The 13,796-nt window shown below is 47.9% G+C and overlaps 1 pseudogene; it reads left to right on the top strand.

Moving 5' to 3' along the window:
• Window positions 1–13,796, top strand: part of LOC144806959 (putative DBH-like monooxygenase protein 2) — a 328,657-nt pseudogene that overhangs the window by 237,470 nt on the left and 77,391 nt on the right.

Genomic DNA, 13,796 nt, shown 5'->3' with positions numbered 1-13,796 from the left:
CCTGAAACACAGCTCCCCCAACACCACACGGTCCCACATTACCCCATAACCCGGACCAGGACCCTACTTCCGGAGTTAACGCTCACAAGACCGAGACTTCCACCTGCCAATCTGCCGGATCCTGTCCCATGACCAACCCACCCGTGCAGCTGCCGTCACCACCCCAATGCGGAAAGAATGCATTCAAAATCCCGCCAGGTTCAGCCCCAACCTGTTCAATGCCATGCGCAAGACTGCCAGCAACTGTGCCGCCGTGACTCTAGCCCCAGGCGCATGACAAAAGATCTCACCCTCCGTTGCCACCGAGGAACCCAGAAATGCCCTCCACTCATCCACCAGACACACTTCCTCCCAACCAGCCTGACATACTTTCCCATCCCCAACTAATCCGTTTTAGACTAACCCAACCAAATCCCCCGATGACCCGCATCCAACCTGATTTCTTCATACCTCCTGCCGCCTATGGCCCTTGTCACCAGCAATTCAGAGACCCTGAAAGCTCCAAAAAACATCCACACCATGCACAAGCAGAAAATACAATCCTCAAAACTGTCATAACAACATAACGGTAAGACCTCAACCAACTTAACCAACAAATCAACAGTAACAGCTTCCCTCAACATTTCTTCCCCCTCTACTCCCTACCCCAACCCCTGAGCATCCTACCTATTACCACATCTTTGGTAGGGTCAAAACCAATAAACAAAGTCCCATAGAATGACAACGCCGCCAATTTCCCCGCAATGGTCGCAGACGACAACTCCTCGTCCATACAATGTTATGCAAACTGTAACACCCCTTGCTTCACTACTGCACGATCTCCACATGTTGCATCTTCTTGCTGCCATCCCATAAAGGAGCAGAACTTAGCCCATCCCAGCCTTTTGGTCCGCCTCGTTGAGTCTGCCACAGATTTCTCCACCAGGCCTAACACCCTCACTCCCCCAAGGCCCAGACACCGGGCGGCAGTTTGGTCTTGCACTGATCTGCTCCATGTGCCAATCTCCAGAACCGCTGCCACTGCGAACGAGACAGAGCATCCGCAATGTCATTATTCACTCCAGGGACATGCTTGGCTCAAAAAACCACATTCAACCTCAGACATTGCAGCATGAAACTCCTCAACAAACGCGACACTCTCAAATCTCTCGCCCTCTGCCGGTAGATCAACTCGACCACAGTCATATTGTCCACATGGAAAAGCACTGACCTGCTCTGAAACTCCGATCTCCCCACTTCCAAAGCCACCAACAAATGGAAAAAAATCCAGAAACGCAATGCTCCTTCCTGCTTCACCAAATGGACGGCCACTCCTCAGCACAACATCTGCCATCCCAAAAGATGCCTAAACTGGCTGCTCCGGCTGCGTCAGAGTAAATTTGGATCTGCCAGAACATCCTTTCCTCCACATAGTCGAGTGACACCCCGTTGAAAACAGTGAGTAACGTCAGCCTTGTCTGTAAGTCAGCCCACTCTCCCATGGAAATCCGGACCCTGGGATGTGGTAAGACTGCCCCCGACATGCCGAGCCACCTGCAGAACGTCCGTCCAGCCCTCAACACCCTACATGCGAAGTTCAGGACACCCAATAATTGCTGCACTGCCCTCAAAGCAATCCTCTTCTCACCAATCACCCACAGCAAACACGCTTGTATCTCCTCCACCTTTGTCAGCGGGAGGCGAGTCATCCAGTGAATGGAATCCAGCTCAGGTCCCAAGAAAGTCAAGCAGCAGTTGGGCCCAGCTGTTTTTTCCAGCGTCAAAGAGACTCCAAAGTGCTGCGCCATCTCCTGAAACTGTGACAGGGCCCTGCCACAGTGCCCTGTGAGATCTTTCCCAAGATAGTGAGTCACATCATGATGCCTGCTAATCTTTGTAAAAGCCCATTGCAAAAATGTGCTAAAAATCTCGAAAAGCGCACAGGAAATGGCACACCCCATGGGCAAGAACTTGTCCACGTAGACGGCCCCTGCAAACTGCATCCCCAGCAGAGCAAAATCCACCTGATGAATTGGTAGGAGGCGGAAAGAAGATTTGATATCACACTTTGCTAGTTCCTCCGATGGCCCACACCCCCGCACAAGGCGAATTGTATCATCCACTGATGCATAGAGTACCTGTGAGTCTACCTGTGCAATGAAATCGTTCACGGACTGTCCTTCCAGCCAGGCGAAGTGATGTATCATGCAAAACTCACCCTCCTCCTTCTTTGGCACGACTCCCAATGGGGAAACGATCAAATGCCCAAGGGACCAGTCTGCAAACGGCTCACCACCCTGCCTTCCAACACTTCCATCTGCAATTTTGCAGCCACCACCCCGGGCAATTCTTTAGCTGATTTAAGATTGTCTGCCCATCTCCGAACCCTCGGTTCCTGGTAGCCCAGATGAAAGCCCTCTGTGAAACCCCATTGCAACTTCAAAGCCGCCTCCCTGTCTGGGTAACACGAGAGCCACGAAGCCATCACTTCCACCTGAACCGGAGTAGGCGCCCTTCTGTCCCGGCTGCCCCCTACCCTTCGCATTTGTGTTTCGCCACTGCTTCGAAGGCGTGACCAAGGTGAAACATTGAGTGACCGCATGCCGGCCTCCACATTTGTAGCACTCATGCTTGAACTGGACCCACCAGCAGCGGGAGAATCACAACTCCCAGCTGCTCCGGCTAGCCTGTGACGCTGCTGACGCGTCCGGAGGCGCTTGAAATCAGCGGAACACCTCTCGCCCCGCGAGTCGCGCGCGGGAGTTGCCCGGGAGAAGCCCGGGACAAGGGCGGGGCAGTCTTTGGCAGTCCGAGGCAGAAGGAGGCGGGGCGGGGCCCACCCTCTAACAACCATCACACATGGGTAAGCGCAAGAAAGCAATTAACTACGAGGAGGAGGGGAAAATGCCAAAATGCCTAGACATTCAAAGTCTATATTGTCTTATTTATCATCTGCGGTGGGGGTTCTTAGCAAAGAAATTGAGAATGCTGAACAAGAACTGGGTCTGTCAGCCCCTTGCTTGGTAGAGCCTCCCTCCATTGAGGCTATATGCACAAGCACCCAGGGTCTATCGTGCGATGCACCCTCCATACCCCTGGAACCCGTGGTGACCATCTTAACTAACCCCACCCACGCAGCCCCTTTGATCACCCTCAGTTATTCTGCTGATGACCCAGCGCAGCGTCCCCAGCCGGCCGCCCAACCTCCGAAGCGGGCTAGGGGGAAAAAAACAACAATGTAAGCGAATTTATCGCACTCCCTGACCCCCTTGGTGACCAACTGGAGGCCCTCTTCGTGGCCAGAATTGAGCCAATGCTAGTTGGGATAGCAAAGGACATTGTTGACACACTGAACACATGTTTGTCCGGTCTCCTCAAGAAATGCTCACTGTTGGACAAATTAATTAACTCTTATTCTTCACTTGTTGAGATGATTAAGAAATGCCCAGTGAGACACAGCCTTGGCAAGACAGAAGGGCCAAGTTTAAGCTCTTCAGAGGGGCGAGGGCACAGTCCCTGGTGGGCAGTACCCTTCGGGTGCTCCCTCCTTACGCCTGGAAAGTACTGCATCCTCCCCTCCCCCTTTGTTGCATTCTACCACGCCACACAGCAGGAAACCACTACCAAGCAAGTACAACTTAAGCTTGCCACCGGCAGCTGCTCCACTGGTCGCAGTGTTTATAGGGGTGCCACCGCTCAATGAGGGTGAGAGGAAATCCACCACCGCCCTACTATCTAAAACAAAGACTTGGTGTGCTTACTGATGCAGTGGGAAGGACATTTCAGGCTCACTTATCTTTGCAAGGAGGGTGGGTTGGGTCAGAAAACAACCAAAGACTACTCAGGAGGACTGTGTGATCATAAATTTCAACAGGGCCAATGTGGCAGAGAAACTTTTTTGGGACGGTTCAGCCATAACAGCAAAGGATCACGAGAGACCTGTCCCCTTGGGTTTCTTCTACCCCCCCTAGAGCGAGTTTACCTCAGTCATCGCCATCCCATCATGGGTCCATCACTGAACCAACCACCGAGGGGGGGCAGTATTCTGGGTCCTCCTCAATCCTGTGTCCAGAGGGCAGAGGTCGTCTCATCGCCAACCCACACCCAGGCAGCGGGCGGTGTAGCAGCGGGTAGTGGGTTAGTCACTAGTAATCATTTTGCACTCCTATCATGTGAGGAGGGCATGGAGGGCATTGATTGACCATTAGCCCACGAACAGACCCCACTAACTGGACCCCTTGATCGGGAGGCCACAGCATGTAAACTTCTTAGTTGGTATGTGGCAGGGATCAAAACCAAAGTTAAGGATGAGGATTGGGTGCGTCTCGTCTCTAAGTATGAAGTTATTGCCCTCCAAGAGACATGGGACACTGCAGACAGATTTTGGTTGCATGGTTTCACTAGTTTTGCCTCCCCTACCAAGAGCACTTTTTATATACATTTTTATAATTCAAGGAACAAGGATTCTGGAAATAATAGCATAGCTACATTAGACTCCTTTTTATCCTCAGTCAGCCAAAATACACGTCTTAATCATGAATTTATCCTATTGGGGGATTTTAATATTCACCTGTGCAAAGATCTTTGCGGCATACGTTATAATGAGGGGCAAGCAGAGCTAGTGGGTCCACACTTTGAACATTCCCCGGCTGGAGAAGAGATAGAAGACCTGTTGGCCTTCCATAACTTTTACGAACCTAACTCCCCTGAAGGGAAACACAGATCCCATACCTACAAAGGATCATTTCCGGGGTCCATCATTGATTATATTTTTACGACCCCCAGGGATTCTGAATAGGGTAATTTCGTACTATACAATGGTCTCTGCCCAGAGCGACCTTAACCCTGTAGTATTGGAGGTGGCTTGGGAGAAGTACATGGGGCCTAAGCCCCGTTCACCAGAGGCACGGCCCTTATTACGCCCAGTGGACCAGGGGAGAAGGCTAAAGTGGTCAAGGGTGATGCCCGATACTTTTTATGTAGACATTCTACCCAAAATTAAAGGACACCTAGAGGTGTGTCAAAACACCATGGTTCCGGCCCAGGAAATAACGGGGGCTTTTGAAGCAATTTGTAGCCAAATCTCGCTTGACCTTATGGCCAGCACGAGGGCAGGTGCCCCCAAGCACTGCCGTTGGTTTGACTCAAATTGTTCCAAAGCACACAAATCCTTGATGCTGGCACTCAAGCACATACCGAGGAACAAAAAGAACATTGCCTCTCAGAGGAAGCTATACAAGCTAACCCTCAAAACAAGGAGAGAGGAAATTAAGAAGACAGCTTGGGAGAACCTGCTTAGTATGGATGTCCTGAGGGACAGTAGTCAGTTTTGGTCCATAATAAACCAGCCCTTTTTCTCCGATTCAACCAATTCAGACATGGACTGTGTGATCTCGGATGAAAAATGGATTACCCACTTCAGCGCTGTATATGAGGGAGCGCACGCGGACTGCACTTTAAGCTTGCCTGCAGCCCGCGAGACGACCCCAGTGATTTTCAATAAGGGAGAGGTGGAAAAAACCATTCACGAAACCACAAAGAATAAAGCACCAGGCCCTGATGGGGTGCCGGCCAACTTTTATAAACACTCCCCAGGCCTATGGACGGAAGTCCTGACAAATGTATTCAATGCAGCTACCGGTAACTCCCTTCCAACCTCATGGGCAACTTCCATCATAGTCGCAATCTTTAGGAAAGGCCACCGCGATGATCCTGGGTGTTATAGGCCTATATCCCTCTTGGACTCTGCCATTAAGATCCTAGGCAGAGTCCTGTTAACCAAGCTGAGGGAGAGTATGGAGAACTGTGGTGGGCTGGCTAACATCCAATATGGGTTTAGGGAGAAGAGGGGGACAATGGAGCAGTGCTCAAATTTGCACCTCTTGATCGCCAAGTACAAGGTGGCCAAGCGTTTATGGACCTCTCCTCGGCCTTCGACCTGGTGAACAGGTCAAAGTTGTGGGCCACCCTATTGAGGATTGGGATAGATGGGGTCCTGGTTAGGTTCATGGCCTCCCTTCACCAGGACCTCTCCGCTATGGTCAGGGTTACCAGGGAGGGAAGATGCAGTCCCCCGTTCAAGTCCATGCGTGGGGTACGGCAGGGTTGCATACTGGCCCCCTTACTGTTTATTATATACATTAACGGATTGGGGAGCCACCTTGAGGAGACAGAGAGGGATGTCCCACGTGTAGGAGACGCTAAGATTCCTGCTCTCCTATACGCGGACGACGCATTCCTCATTGCCCGCACTGGCAATGGACTGCAGAATTTGTTGCATGCATTTGGCGCCTTCATGGACGATTTGGACATGAAGGTTAATGCTGGCAAATCCCACACAATGGTGATCGGAGCCCATAGACGAAAAGGGAAGCCAAAAACATTTAGGTGTAAGGGTCAAGTAGTCTCTAGAACGGCAACCTTCCCCTACCTGGGGGTGCTCTTTGACGAAAGGGGTTTGTGGGGCCCCTAGGTGAGGGTAAAAAGCCTATCAGTGGCCAGGTCAGCGGGGGCCCTTATGGCCTTCTTAAAAAGATTGGGGGCTAGGCCAATGGAGGCCCTTCTGAAGGTCTATAGCACTAAATGCATCCCTGTTGCTATGTATGGTGCTCCAATTTGGGGATATGTTCAGCTAGAGTCCATACAGAGGGCAGAAAATAGGTTTTTACGTTCACTACTGACAGTCCCTACTTCTACCTCAACATATTCCATTCATGCGGAGGTGGGCTTGGACTATATCACAGACAGGCTTAGTTTGGCCCCGTTGATCTTTTGGCTAAGGACATGGCTCAACAAGGAGTTATCTCTGAATCATTTAATCATGGAGGATGTCATGTCCTTAGATCAGTATAAAAAGATCCCCTGGCTGATTACCTGAGGAAATCCTTTGAGCAAATAGGGAGCTTGGAACTTTTTGAATTACCCTCACGCATTAGCAACATGGATGTAGCTCTAGTTAAGAGGCAGTTTCTGACCCTGGCCAGACTAGTTCGTGAGGAAAAAAAACTGCAGAAGCCGAGGGTGAGGTCTCATTACATCTCAACTAACTCCATTTCTATGGAACCTTACCTCAGCATTGTCACTAGACCTTTCCACAGATTTCTTTTGACCAAATTCAGATTTAATTTGATTTGTTATCATTTGGGTAATTATCAATCCTGGGCAAGACCAGAATCAGCCCCCCCCGTTCCTGTGACAATTTTTCAACCCAGGACACTATGCATTTTGTTATGTTCTGCTCATTATTTTCAGTTCCCCGTAATAAATATTTGTTACCAATGCTGAGGGAGGCTGGCTTCACACAAGTTAGACCGGCACTTCTCTATCTTCTGTCCATGACTAACATTCGTACCATGTTTTGCATGGGAAATTACTTGGCAGCAGCTTCACGTATCAAATTGAGCCATGATACATTAACTAGCATTCACCTCCCGAGGCCCACAATGACATTTTGCCCCGCACCTTGCCTTTTTGCACAATTGCCCTCATTAATTGTTTTGTTGAGTGAACTTTGTAAATACTTTTGAAAATGTTTTTATCAATTTTATAAAAACCAATGTATTTGAAGCTATTTTTGTAAAGGTATCATTGTATATTAAGGTGTATGAAATGTTTGTCTTTTTATGATTTTATAAAAAATCGAATAAAAGTATCTTGACGGACTGACTGATACTCATGCTTGAACTTCAAGGGTACCGTGAGCAATATCCCTTGTTGTTGCTCCAGCAGGCACCGGTAGTGCTGGTGCCCGGCTTAGCCGATTGGGTGGTGTGTCCTGCGGGTGTAGCAGCCCCCCGCCCTAGACTGGGCAGGCCGCGACAGAAAGGACTGATAAGGGACCAGCAAACGACTGGCAGTGTGCCTGGACGCCAACGAGTGCGTCAATGGCATCCACTGCATCAATCTGATCAATTTCACGGTTTGTCGAGGTTCACACTAACCCGGGCCCGGAACTCCTCATCATAACTCAAGCAAATTGTAACTGCGCCTTCCTTATAATATCCATGTACTTCAACAGGGGGATAGCCCTTTCTAAGTGCTTTTCGCAATATATACTTGCGTAGATGAGAAAGGCAGACGTCCAATTCTCCATGCTCACTGGCACCCTGGGTCGCCTAGTCAGCTCCCATTCCTCCTCGTTAGATCCTTCCTGCGCTTGCACTTCCCTGTGCAAGAGCTTGAATATCTCTACGTATTCATGCTTCCAAATCCTACTCTTAAACTTATCCGATAAGTGGGACCCCAGGAGCCTGGCCAAACCCATGCATGGCAGTTTCTTCTGATGCTTGTCCTCCCCCTTTCCGTCCTTGTCCTCCTTCCCATGAGTCTTGTCCTCTTTCCCTACAGGTTTGTCAGTCTGGACCCCAGCCGTCACCACCGCCTTGCCTGTCGCAGCTATGGGCGCCCGACACACCAGCTGCCACTCCCCCTGTGTCCCGCACAGACCTGCCCCCCACACCCACAGACCGGCAAGCCTTCTTCCAGCCCTCCTTCGGGCCCTCTTTCCAAGCAGACCACCAAGCTCCCTCACCTGACAAAGGCATCCACGTCACTCACGACCGTCCTTCCGAGCTGCTGGCCTTAGTGGTAGATGCTTTCGCCTTGCCCGTCTTCTCCTGTGAGGCCTGTAAAACACCAAGACCACTGTTGCTCTGCACCCCCAGTCCTGTCCAAGTCATCCCTCACCTCCCCGTCTTCCAACTCATCACTCTCAGAACCATAGTCCAACTCCAAAACAGGCTCATCTGCCACAGGCTTCCACTCAACCTCATGTACCACACCACACACAACGCCCATGCTGGAGGGAAGGCCGCAGCAGACCCCCCTGATGCTTCACAACAGCGTCCAGAGGCCGTCTTGCACCCCACTGAAACTGCCACCCCTTTGCTGACCTCCGCCAGCTGGGATCCCCCTACCCCCAGGTCGCTCCAACCTGGGCAGGCTCTGGTATTTTCGGGCCTCGCCGCCGTCCTGGCCATCACTGACTGCACTGGCTGCACCACTCTGCCCCCCACTGGCTCCCGCTGCGCCCTCTCCACTCTCTCCTTATCCTCCTGCTCCGCCCATTGCTCCTCTTCCAAGGTGGGCATAGGGGGCCCCTCTTTTCATCCCAGACTGCCCCTGCCCTAAGCGCTTCCAGTTCTGCCTACTGAGCCTCCGACTCCTGCACCAGCTGACAATGCCCCCTAGGCCTTACACCCTGCATGTGCCCCCAAGGAGTAATTGCACTGGGGGGCAACCCACCCCAAGACCTTCCAGCCCCCAGGCACACCCTGATGCCCCTCTCCTCAACCCCCTTTAGGGCCAGGAGGCGAGATCGCCGCCCCCCCAAAAGATCCATGGGCATGCCCCCCCCCCAGAAACCCAGCCTCATCGCATGCCGCCTCCTCCCCCTCACTGTCCACCCAATGTTCAGCCTCTTTTAAACAAGCAGGGGCTACCCCCACTGTGCCCAGCCCCCCTCCTGCACGGGCACCGAGGAAAGTGTGTCCTTCTTAGAGTGCAGGCCTGCCCTTGCACCCCGCCTCCTCTTTCTAGGCTAATAGCATTGGTTGCGAGGGGGGGGTTCCTCACTCCCCCTCACCCATCCAGGCACGGAGGAAGGCTCTTGCGCTGGCCTCCGCGCGATGCTCCTCTTTCCCCTGCACCCCTCCCCCTCCCAGGAGCACCTCGGCCCTGCGGTGATGGCTCCTCCAGGCATGCCATCACAGCCGCAGATACAGCCGCAGAGGCCGCCCGGGATACCTGCTTGAGCCCTACCCATGCCTCACTAAGGACCCTGGGCCTCAACAAATCCTCCGGCCCGCCCCAGAACCCTCAAGGTCTCCCTTACCTTTGCGGCCGACACGTTGGCCAAAGTCCCACGCAAACCGCCGCGGCAACACCGCAAGCGGACAACACCGAACCGCTCCACAGACCAGTGGGCCACGTCGACATCCAGCTGCAGCATGTAGAAACCCCCCAAAAAGTCTACCTAACTTCCTAACATCTTACAAAAAATTACTCCACCCGACAATGTCAGAATGTAGGAAGAGGAAGTCTCCTTCCTCTCCTGCATTCTTATACCCACACCCCTTCCCACAGCCTGGCCCTACCGGCGCGAACGACCCCAGGGGAAGACTAAACTGCGTCTACACTTCCCCTGGGGCCTTGTATTTACACCTACGCATTTTAGAACCATATTTGGCTGATGTATGCTTAAAATATACCTGCAATATTGCCACGAGAACTATGTGCCCCAATTTTGTGTCCATTTCCTCAGGGTGCGAGAACAGAAACCCCTCCTACTGACGTAAGGCAGAAAAATGTCAGCTTCGGCATCAGTGTAAATCAATGTACATGTCAAGCTCCAGCCACTGAATTATCTTTTGGTTGGGGGAATGAGTTTATTGCTTTTCGATTGACTCATTATTTGTATCCCCACTCATTCAGTGAAAGTTAGTTTTATGGATATAAATCATGCTCGTTCTACAGAGGGGACAATGTTCTGTGAACCTTTCTCTCTTTGACCAAAACATTTTCACCCATAGCAACCACCCTCTGAGAAGTCCCTTGTTTCAGCATGAGCTAATTTAACTGCGGTAGGCTTTGGGAGTGGCTTGAAGCAGGAATGCTGATATGCAGCACTGTTACCTGAAGACATGTGTCCATTATTGTTGTAGATGACTGACCAGGAGATTCCAGATATGCAGGTGTTTGCTAGCCTCCTCCATACTCACGTGACGGGAACAGCAGTACAGGTGGTTCAGTACAGGTGAGCAGAGCCGTGGTGTGTTGGCATCTCCAAGGGTGATCACTAAGGATTTTGATCAGCATGAAATCAGTGACACAAAAATACAAAATTGTAAATATTGTTTTATTATCGTTAGAATTTACAATTGATTCTCACAATGCAACACAAAATGATTTCACTTTTTTGTGTTTCTGTTACCAGACTTCAGTTCATCAGTCCAATGGGACTCAGAGTTTTCATTATTGAAATGTTCAAATAAGGTCATCAAACTTGCTTAGAAACTGTTGAATATGACATGAGAGGAAAACCGCACACTGATTGTCTTGACCCTGCATGAGCTCACCCTTAAATAAAGTAGATGCAGTATGGGAAAATGACCTACTTTTGGCAAATGATACTGGAGTCCAGGCCAAGAGGAAGGCCTTCTTTACCAGTCACCCAATTGTCAGATGTGTTAAAAATGGGACTTGATACGATCCAGCACTGCTGCTAGAGATGCATCAATTGCAATAATAATTGCCTATTCCAAGCTCAAACAATAAGCATGCGATGCAGATTTGGGTAATTACCAGACCAAAATCTCCATCTCTTGGTATTTACTAGGAATTCCTGACCCAGGAAACATAGGCAGGGCTGATCTGCTGAAATTCTGTGGGGGTTTAAAAAGTTTATAATACCTTGTAATTGCCGGGTGGGATACAATCTGCACAACTCAAAATTTAGATACATTCACTAAAAGGAGTTATCACACATATATAACTTGACTTGAACCCTTGTAGTGGAGGCACATGATTAATCAAATAAAACTGTTCCTTGGTTTCAAGAAGTATTTGTTTTGTGTTCAGATATATTACATATATTTTATACAATTTTATATAACTAGACAAGGACAGAAAAATATACCAAATTTACTAAGAGAAAAACAAAGGTATTTGTGAAACAAATAAATGTAACTTTAAGTGCCACATTATTCAAAATAATCTCATTAATATGGACTAATTACAAAATACAATGGAAAGTAATAATTACATTTGTAGACACTCATACATCCAATACATAAGCTAAAATAAAACTAAAATATGTGTCACTACTTGCAGAAACATTTGTTACATAGTATTAAGAGGCTTCAAAAAAGTGATGAGCAGGAGTCATTTTAGGGGTTTTACTTAAGTAGATATATGTGCCTGTTCCAGTAAATATAAGTCAATCAGGTACGGTTAACACCCCTCTAAGTGGTGGTAATGGATGTAATACCTGACAAAATTTTAAAAAACTGAGGAAACAAAAATCTAATTAATAATATTAGCATTTTATACAAGATATCCACAATGTTCAGAATGTGCACAATACTTTCCCAAACACTCTTACAAAATTCTAACATAAGTGATATTTATATATATATATATATATATATATATTTATATATATAGGATGTTACAGAGAACAGTTTTTGAGTTTACAATGCCAGTGTACCAGAGAGACCACTAAAGTGTCACTGTATCATTGATAAGGAGTCAATAAATAATATTAGGAAATAATCTGATGTAAGGGCAATGATAACAAAACGGAACCACTGAAAAACCAAATCTTGCTCCATTGAGCAGGTAAATTCAGTCAGAGGAAATTCTTCATTCAAGAATGCACCTAAAATATCTTAAATGCTTCTTGACTAACGTGTGGTGATGACTATCTCATGATTTGCTTTCCTAAGAATTAGATTTGCTTTTGGAGCGAGCAATTGTATGGCTGCTAGGTTTATACATATAAGAGTAGTTTATCAACAAACAAGGGGCAAACATAACTGGGCATGAAAGTACAGATTCCAAATATTATTGGCTGAGAACTTTTGGTATGTTATTCATGTTAGTGTCCCTCAAAGGATTGCATGTAGCTGAATGGTATTTGGGACATGCTTATTGGATCTGAACTCATGGGAGCTCATCAAATGTTGGCACTTTCTTCAAGACCAGGTGTAAAATAATTCCAGAATAGAAACTTCATGAATAGAAAATCTGTGCTATCACATTTAGAGGCACTATTTATTAAACCTTCTTTTCTGGAGCCATTTTGCTGTCTAAGTCTAAGTGAAAAACTCCTTTAAATCCAGCCTAAATATAATCTTTTGAAGATGTTTTACAAATGAGAAAGTTCTTAACAGTCTTTCATATCTATAAGAAATGGAACCCAGACGGGATTCTTAAGCCGAGATATATCCTATGACTACAGCCTACAAGAAGCAAGATACATACCTGAAATCATGCCAATCAAAATGGTAAGTGCATTGCCTGAGACTGAAAGAACTGTTGTTATCACTGAACTAGTTCATATGGGACGCACTTCTTCTGGGGTTTAATTTTGTATTACATTCCACAATTACACTCATGCTTAACAAGCTGGTCAATCAATCCAATATGCTGAATGAATTTAATTCTAAAGTATTTCTACTGCATAAATTCCTAATTACACATGTCTGTCAAGCAAAGTATTAACAACTGAAATTAATACAACATTACAGACTATATGTACCATATGTATTAAGAGACAGGCCATAAAACCGTAAATACAAACTGTACACCAACATTTTGTGACCTGTCTGTGAATGTGCAGTGTGTCCATCCACTAATATGTCACGTTGTAAAATCTGAAGTTGTAAGGGGTTGCAAATTGACTCACTGAATCAATATTGATTAGACAGATCACCATTTGCAAACCCCTGTGATTGGCTACAAACACAGAGTTGTTGGCCTTCAAGGAGCAGCAAACCATGATTCCTGTGTTTGCATTGCCAACAGGGATACTTCTTTTTAAAGCAGCTCATGTTCCTTAAAGGTATTGGTGCTGCTTTAAAGAACGAAATGTCCAAGGCCAGATATACTAACATTTTGCATCATGGTTGCACCAGTTTTATGGCTCTACGATGAAGCAAAATGCTATTAGATATTTACAAAGTCATGTGAGGGGTGACTTGAACCACCTTGAGTTCCGAAAGAAATGTACCGCAGCAATGCGTCTCATGGGTGGAGCTTGGACGTTCCTATGCTTCCATCTATAGATTTCACACAATCCCAGATTTACAAAAGTAATT

This window comes from Lissotriton helveticus, unplaced genomic scaffold (assembly GCF_964261635.1).
Source record: "Lissotriton helveticus unplaced genomic scaffold, aLisHel1.1 SCAFFOLD_513, whole genome shotgun sequence".
Lineage (NCBI taxonomy): Eukaryota > Metazoa > Chordata > Amphibia > Caudata > Salamandridae > Lissotriton > Lissotriton helveticus.
This window is presented reverse-complemented; position numbering and strand designations above follow the sequence as displayed.